We start from the raw sequence: 7,085 nt of genomic DNA on the forward strand, positions 1-7,085 counted from the left end.
ACTGTCCTTGAACCAACTTCCATAGATGCTCACGAAATGCTCTTTCCAGGTACGGGCTATATGAATCTGGCCTTTGTCAAAGTCGCTTATGTCTGTTAGCTTCCTCCTTTACAGCCCATATCTTCGCTAGAACGATTCCCCACTGGTCTCTGCTCCGCTTTCCTAACGGCCCGCGACGCTACCAGGGAAGCATTCAATCTCGCGGTCGGTAGTGGTTGCACTGCCTAGGCTCATCAGTGTCAGTCTGCAGGGTTTCGTGGCCATTCTCGTTGAACGTAAAGACTTCTAGGTTGTAAATCTGCACCATGTTCCTCTTCAAAAGCCTTGATCAATAGTCGGCTGATATTCAGCCAATCGGGGACGCAGGAAGAGTCCTGTACAAGATTGCAGCAGTGTTCGAAACATCTACCACTGAAGAAGAAATTTAAAGAGGATCGTGTCGAGGCTTTACAACCCAGAAGATTTTTCCTTATTCCAATCATGCTTTTCCTACTTTGATTCTGTCGTGTTCATATTCACTAAAATATGTCACTCAGCTCAGTCAAACACAAGAATTCTGACTTCTCATTATACACTCCTGGAAATGGAAAAAAGAACACATTGACACCGGTGTGTCAGACCCACCATACTTGCTCCGGACACTGCGAGAGGGCTGTACAAGCAATGATCACACGCACGGCACAGCGGACACACCAGGAACCGCGGTGTTGGCCGTCGAATGGCGCTAGCTGCGCAGCATTTGTGCACCGCCGCCGTCAGTGTCAGCCAGTTTGCCGTGGCATACGGAGCTTCATCGCAGTCTTTAACACTGGTAGCATGCCGCGACAGCGTGGACGTGAACCGTATGTGCAGTTGACGGACTTTGAGCGAGGGCGTATAGTGGGCATGCGGGAGGCCGGGTGGACGTACCGCCGAATTGCTCAACACGTGGGGCGTGAGGTCTCCACAGTACATCGATGTTGTCGCCAGTGGTCGGCGGAAGGTGCACGTGCCCGTCGACCTGGGACCGGACCGCAGCGACGCACGGATGCACGCCAAGACCGTAGGATCCTACGCAGTGCCGTAGGGGACCGCACCGCCACTTCCCAGCAAATTAGGGACACTGTTGCTCCTGGGGTATCGGCGAGGACCATTCGCAACCGTCTCCATGACGCTGGGCTACGGTCCCGCACACCGTTAGGCCGTCTTCCGCTCACGCCCCAACATCGTGCAGCCCGCCTCCAGTGGTGTCGCGACAGGCGTGAATGGAGGGACGAATGGAGACGTGTCGTCTTCAGCGATGAGAGTCGCTTCTGCCTTGGTGCCAATGATGGTCGTATGCGTGTTTGGCGCCGTGCAGGTGAGCGCCACAATCAGGACTGCATACGACCGAGGCACACAGGGCCAACACCCAGCATCATGGTGTGGGGAGCGATCTCCTGCACTGGCCGTACACCACTGGTGATCGTCGAGGGGACATTGAATAGTGCACGGTACATCCAAACCGTCATCGAACCCATCGTTCTACCATTCCTAGACCGGCAAGGGAACTTGCTGTTCCAACAGGACAATGCACGTCCGCATGTATCCCGTGCCACCCAACGTGCTCTAGAAGGTGTAAGTCAACTACCCTGGCCAGCAAGATCTCCGGATCTGTCCCCCATTGAGCATGTTTGGGACTGGATGAAGCGTCGTCTCACGCGGTGTGCACGTCCAGCACGAACGCTGGTCCAACTGAGGCGCCAGGTGGAAATGGCATGGCAAGCCGTTCCACAGGACTACATCCAGCATCTCTACGATCGTCTCCATGGGAGAATAGCAGCCTGCATTGCTGCGAAAGGTGGATATACACTGTACTAGTGCCGACATTGTGCATGCTCTGTTGCCTGTGTCTATGTGCCTGTGGTTCTGTCAGTGTGATCATGTGATCTATCTGACCCCAGGAATGTGTCAATAAAGTTTCCCCTTCCTGGGACAATGAATTCACGGTGTTCTTATTTCAATTTCCAGGAGTGTAGTTTTTCTATGCTTTAAAGTTGCATATAATGTGTATTACGTCCGCATCGAGCTCTCACACTTCTGTTTAATGTGAACTGTTGTGTTAGCTTGCCAGATGATCTCTTGACTGACTGGCGAAATCTGTGTGATTATATACAAATATTGCTCCCCATTTCTTTTGTTGGAAGTAACTGTGGAAAACTATTGGGAGAAAGTAGGTAACATCAGAGAGGAAGTAGGAAGATGCTTAGTAAAACACTTCTGTAGTTGCACCAATGTTCAGATTACAGTTTCAGTTTTAATTTTCCAGGATGAAAGTGGCAGCATTTGTTGACTGTTCTTTAGTGATAATTGTATCTGAAATAATAACATATCGTTTCCATTATTTAGTCGATTTTCTTTTATTCTTCTATTTCTAGTTTCTGAGGCACGATCGATTCTTCGGACTTTATTGCACTCGCTTCAATGGAAAAGTCCGCTGAAGCGAATGGAAGTCCGAAAAATCGATTACAGTTTTGTATACGGCGAAGATCTACATCCTCAAACCGTTTGGAAAAGCACGGTCCTTAACTTGGAGGTGTAATAATTTGGTGTATCTTTCCTTGGTCTTCTATTAAAGCGAAGTGCAGGAAACTATTCGGTAATGAGTCTGAATGTTTCGTTCTTCTGAAATGACTAGGGTCAGCGTTTGTAGAAAATTCGCCATTTTCTAGATTTCAACAAATCTCCAGTGTAGGGACCAATATATTTTGGAATTCATAACGAAGCTTCTGGTAGCAAGGACGTTAAATAGCAAGAGTTGTTTGAGGCAATAAAGTGAAATGAAATATTTTACACAATGGATTACTACCTCATAAAAAGACAGACATCTAAGATTGTGGCCTGACAGTACTTAAAATGACTTGAGAACACAGCACCGCATAAACAGTTGTACAGTTACTCGGTTGGGTATATTATCTTTTGTATCATGCATGGGAAGAACGATTATTTATGTGTTTCTACACGAATTATATTTAATTCTATGTTACTTTTACAATCACCAGAGAAGTGCTATGTCGGGGATTGCCACATCGAAAAAAAAAAGCACTCCGTCATCAGGCCACAAGTGGCCCATCGGGACCATCCGACCGCCGTGTCATCCTCTGCTGAGGATGCGGACAGGAGGGGCGTGTGGTCAGCACACCGTTCTCCCGGTCGTTACGATGGTTTTCTTTGACCGGAGTCGCTACTATTCGGTCGAGTAGCTCCTCAATTGGCATCACGAGGCTGCTTGCACCCCCAAAAATGACAACAGCGCATGGCGGCATGGATGGTCACCCATCCAACTGCCACCCACGCCCGACAGCGCTTAACTTCGGTGATCCGACGGGAACCGGTGTATCCACTGTGGCAAGGCCGTTGCCAGGTCGAATAAGCCTATTACCATATGCCATATCCTACCTCTCTTTGTATTCATTTTTATTCTGGGTTTTATTAACACTGTGACTACAGTTACTGTCTTTATCACATGACCTTCCTTTGCGTAATCTCTATAATCCACGTTGGTCCACATTATGTGAGTCCAGTTGACATGGGCCTCTCGAAACCGGATTTCGTAGGCCGATTTCCCAATACCGCTTCTAGGTGGTCAAATAAACACTTCAAAATCGATTTTGGAAATCCGCTTCTGGTTGCCGGTTTTCCAATTCTTTAAAGAAAGCAGGTGTTGGCAGATGTGAAAATTACCGAACTATCAGTTTAATAAGTCACGGCTGCAAAATACTAACGCGAATTCTTTACAGACGAATGGAAAAACTAGTAGAAGCCGAGCTAGGGGAAGATCAGTTTGGATTCCGTAGAAATATTGGAACACGTGAGGCAATACTGTGACCCATCGACTTATCTTAGAAGCTAGATTAAGGAAAGGCAAACGCACGTTTCTAGCATTTGTAGACTTAGAGAAAGCTTTTGACAATGTTGACTGGAATACTCTCTTTCAAATTCTGAAGGTGGCAGGGGTAAAATACAGGGAGCGAAAGGCTATTTACAATTTGTATACAAACCAAATGGCAGTTATAAGAGTCGAGGGGCATGAAAGGGAAGCAGTGCTTGGGAATGGAGTGAGACAGGGTTGTAGCCTCTCCCCGATGTTATTTAATCTGTATATTGAGCAAGCAGTGAAGGAAACAAAAGAAAAATTCGGAGTAGGTATTAAAATCCATGGAGAAGAAATAAAAACTTTGAGGTTCGCCGATGACATTGTAATTCTGTCAGAGACAGCAAAGGACTTGGAAGAGCAGTTGAACGGAATGGATAGTGTCTTGAAAGGAGGATATAAGATGAACATTAACAAAAGCAAAACGAGGATAATAGAATGTAGTCGAATTAAGTAGGGTGATGCTGAGGGTATTAGATTAGGAAATGAGACACTTAAAGTAGTAAAGGAGTTTTGCTATTTGGGGAGCAAAATAACTGATGATGGTCGAAGTAGAGAGAATATAAAATGTAGACTGGCAATGGGAAGGAAAGCGTTTCTGAAAAAGAAAAATTTGTTAACATCGAGTATAGATTTAAGTGTCAGGAAGTCGTTTCTGAAAGTATTAGTATGTTGTGTAGCCATGTATGGAAGTGAAACATGGACGATAAATAGTTTAGACAAGAAGAGAATAGAAGCTTTCGAAATGTGGTGCTATAGAAGAATGCTCAAGATTAGATGGGTAGATCACATAACTAATGAGGAGGTGCTGAATAGGATTGGGGAGAAGAGAAGTTTGTGGCACAACTTGACAAAAAGAAGGGACCGGTTGGTAGGACATGTTCTGAGGCATCAAGGGATCACCAATTTAGTATTGGAGGGCAGCGTAGAGGGTAAAAATCGTAGAGGGAGACCAAGAGATGAATACGCCAAGCAGATTCAGAAGGATGTAGGTTGCAGTAGGTACTGGGAGATGAAGAAGCTTGCACAGGATAGAGTAGCATGGAGAGCTGCATCAAACCAGTCTCAGGACTGAAGACCAAACAACAACAACAATCGATTTTCGCTCCCATGTAAACGCTACCGGTTTTGAAACGTGCTTGGGCTGTCAGGTTTCGTCTTATTTTTAAAGATTTTCGGTTAATACGGACGGAGTGTCTTTTTGTACAGTGAAGGATAAGTAGAAATATTAGACTGAAGCTGTTTACACCTCGTTTAATTGAAGTTAAATAGCAATTCTGCTGACTAAATCGCAATCTGTAACAGCTGTTTCCCGGACACCTTATTTAATTAGGCTAGCAAATCGGCTTCAGCCCTTTGCATGTTAATGCGACAACGATAAAGGGATTCCGAAATTCGGTTTTCTGGAAGATGTGTCGCAAAACTCTGTTAACATGATAGGTGAGTAAGCCTTTTTTAATGTTTATTTCCCTCTTTCTCCACTCTGACCAATATTAATCAATAGTATTTTTGGCAGGTTACTTTTGTTGACGTCTAACAGGATTTTATCAGTCCATCTTATTTTTTTCTTATTTCAAATTTTTAATTTTCAATATCAACATAACTTTACAGACACATGAATAAAAACAACTTTGTGAATATTTTCTGTATTTGCAAATTTGTTGTTTGCGCTGTATTTAATGATGTTATTTCGGTTTGTTGAACCAGTAAGTCCAGGCAGTAATCAGTCTGGAGAGAATTGTAGCTGTTACAGGCGTTTGCATGGCATCAGCAGAGAGTCCAGGTTACATGTGTGAGGTCAGTGCTCCGCCCAAGCATTCCTCATTTACCTGAGTAGCGTCTGAATGGCGACACGTGCTTGCTGATGCTGCGCAATGCCCGACCATTTCAGAAATGCGGACGACGATTCGTTCAGTTTTGTGGCTTTCAGCTGTTTCTGCTGAGAACAAACTTCTGTCACTCTGTTTAAAGCACCTCATGGTCAAGTACACAAGCTTGCTGCTTACAGTTCTTCTGTTGTGATTATATTGTTACCTAAAGTACGGCGAAAAGTTGTTCCACCCAATACCATGAGACACACGAAAGTATGCTTCTTATCGAAGTGTTTTAGGGTTTAGACTCAGCTGTCTGTGTGTGACAGAGAAAATGCACAGTGAAGAGATTTTGTACATAAAACGTTGAAAATAAATTTTACATGTTCTAAAGAGGACTCTGTCCATCAGATATAGTACAGAGATGGTCAGCAACTCACGTTCTGAACTACTACACCCTTTTCTAAAATTGATGTAAGCCTCTACACTCATCAAATTGACCACGTTGCAACTTTGATATTCTCCATACTTAAAGAACATCAGGTTACAATATGAGCAATGATTGGTGTTCATGAAACAGTGTACAATTGTCCGAGTTAATCATCCATGAAATTAAATAGTTCACCTTCCATTTGCTTCTATGAATTGTAATACAACAATTTTTAAATGTACAATAACTTTTGTTCTAAAGAGGCGCATTTCAATAGACTGTCTCTTCGCTTGGGTTTTTTTTTTTTTATTTAATGGTCCTGACAAAACTCTACCATCTGGTGAGCAAGATGTATGAGACAGGTGAAATTCCCTCAGACGTCAAGAAGAATATAATAATTCCAATGCCAAAGAAAGCAGGTGTTGACAGATGTGAAAATTACCGAACTATCAGTTTAATAAGTCACAGCTGCAAAATACTAACGCGAATTCTTTACAGACGAATGGAAAAACTGGTAGAAGCCGACCTCGGGGAAGATCAGATTGGATTCCGTAGAAATGTTGGAACACGTGAGGCAATACTGACCCTACGACTTATCTTAGAAGAAAGATTAAGGGAAAGTAAACCTACTTTTATAGCATTTGTAGACTTAGAGAAAGCTTTTGACAATGTTGACTGGAATAGTCTCTTTCATATTCTGAAGGTGGCAGGGGTAAAATACAGGGAGCGAAAGGCTATTTACAATTTGTACAGAAACCAGATGGCAGTTATAAGAGTCGAGGGGCATGAAAGGGAAGCAGTGGTTGGGAAGGGAGTGAGACAGGGTTGTAGCCTCTCCCCGATGTTATTCAATCTGTATATTGAGCAAGAAGTAAAGGAAACAAAAGAAAAATTCGGAGTAGGTATTAAAATCCATGGAGAAGAAACAAAACCTTTGACGTTCAGCGATGAC

At 43.9% G+C, this 7,085-nt stretch overlaps 1 pseudogene; it reads right to left on the reverse strand.

The window, feature by feature from the left end:
• Nucleotides 1-3,262: 3,262 nt before the first annotated feature.
• Nucleotides 3,263-3,380, reverse strand: LOC126476025 (5S ribosomal RNA; annotated as a pseudogene).
• Between the last annotated feature and the right edge of the window lie 3,705 nt (nucleotides 3,381-7,085).

This window comes from Schistocerca serialis, chromosome 4, assembly GCF_023864345.2.
Source record: "Schistocerca serialis cubense isolate TAMUIC-IGC-003099 chromosome 4, iqSchSeri2.2, whole genome shotgun sequence".
NCBI lineage: Eukaryota > Metazoa > Arthropoda > Insecta > Orthoptera > Acrididae > Schistocerca > Schistocerca serialis.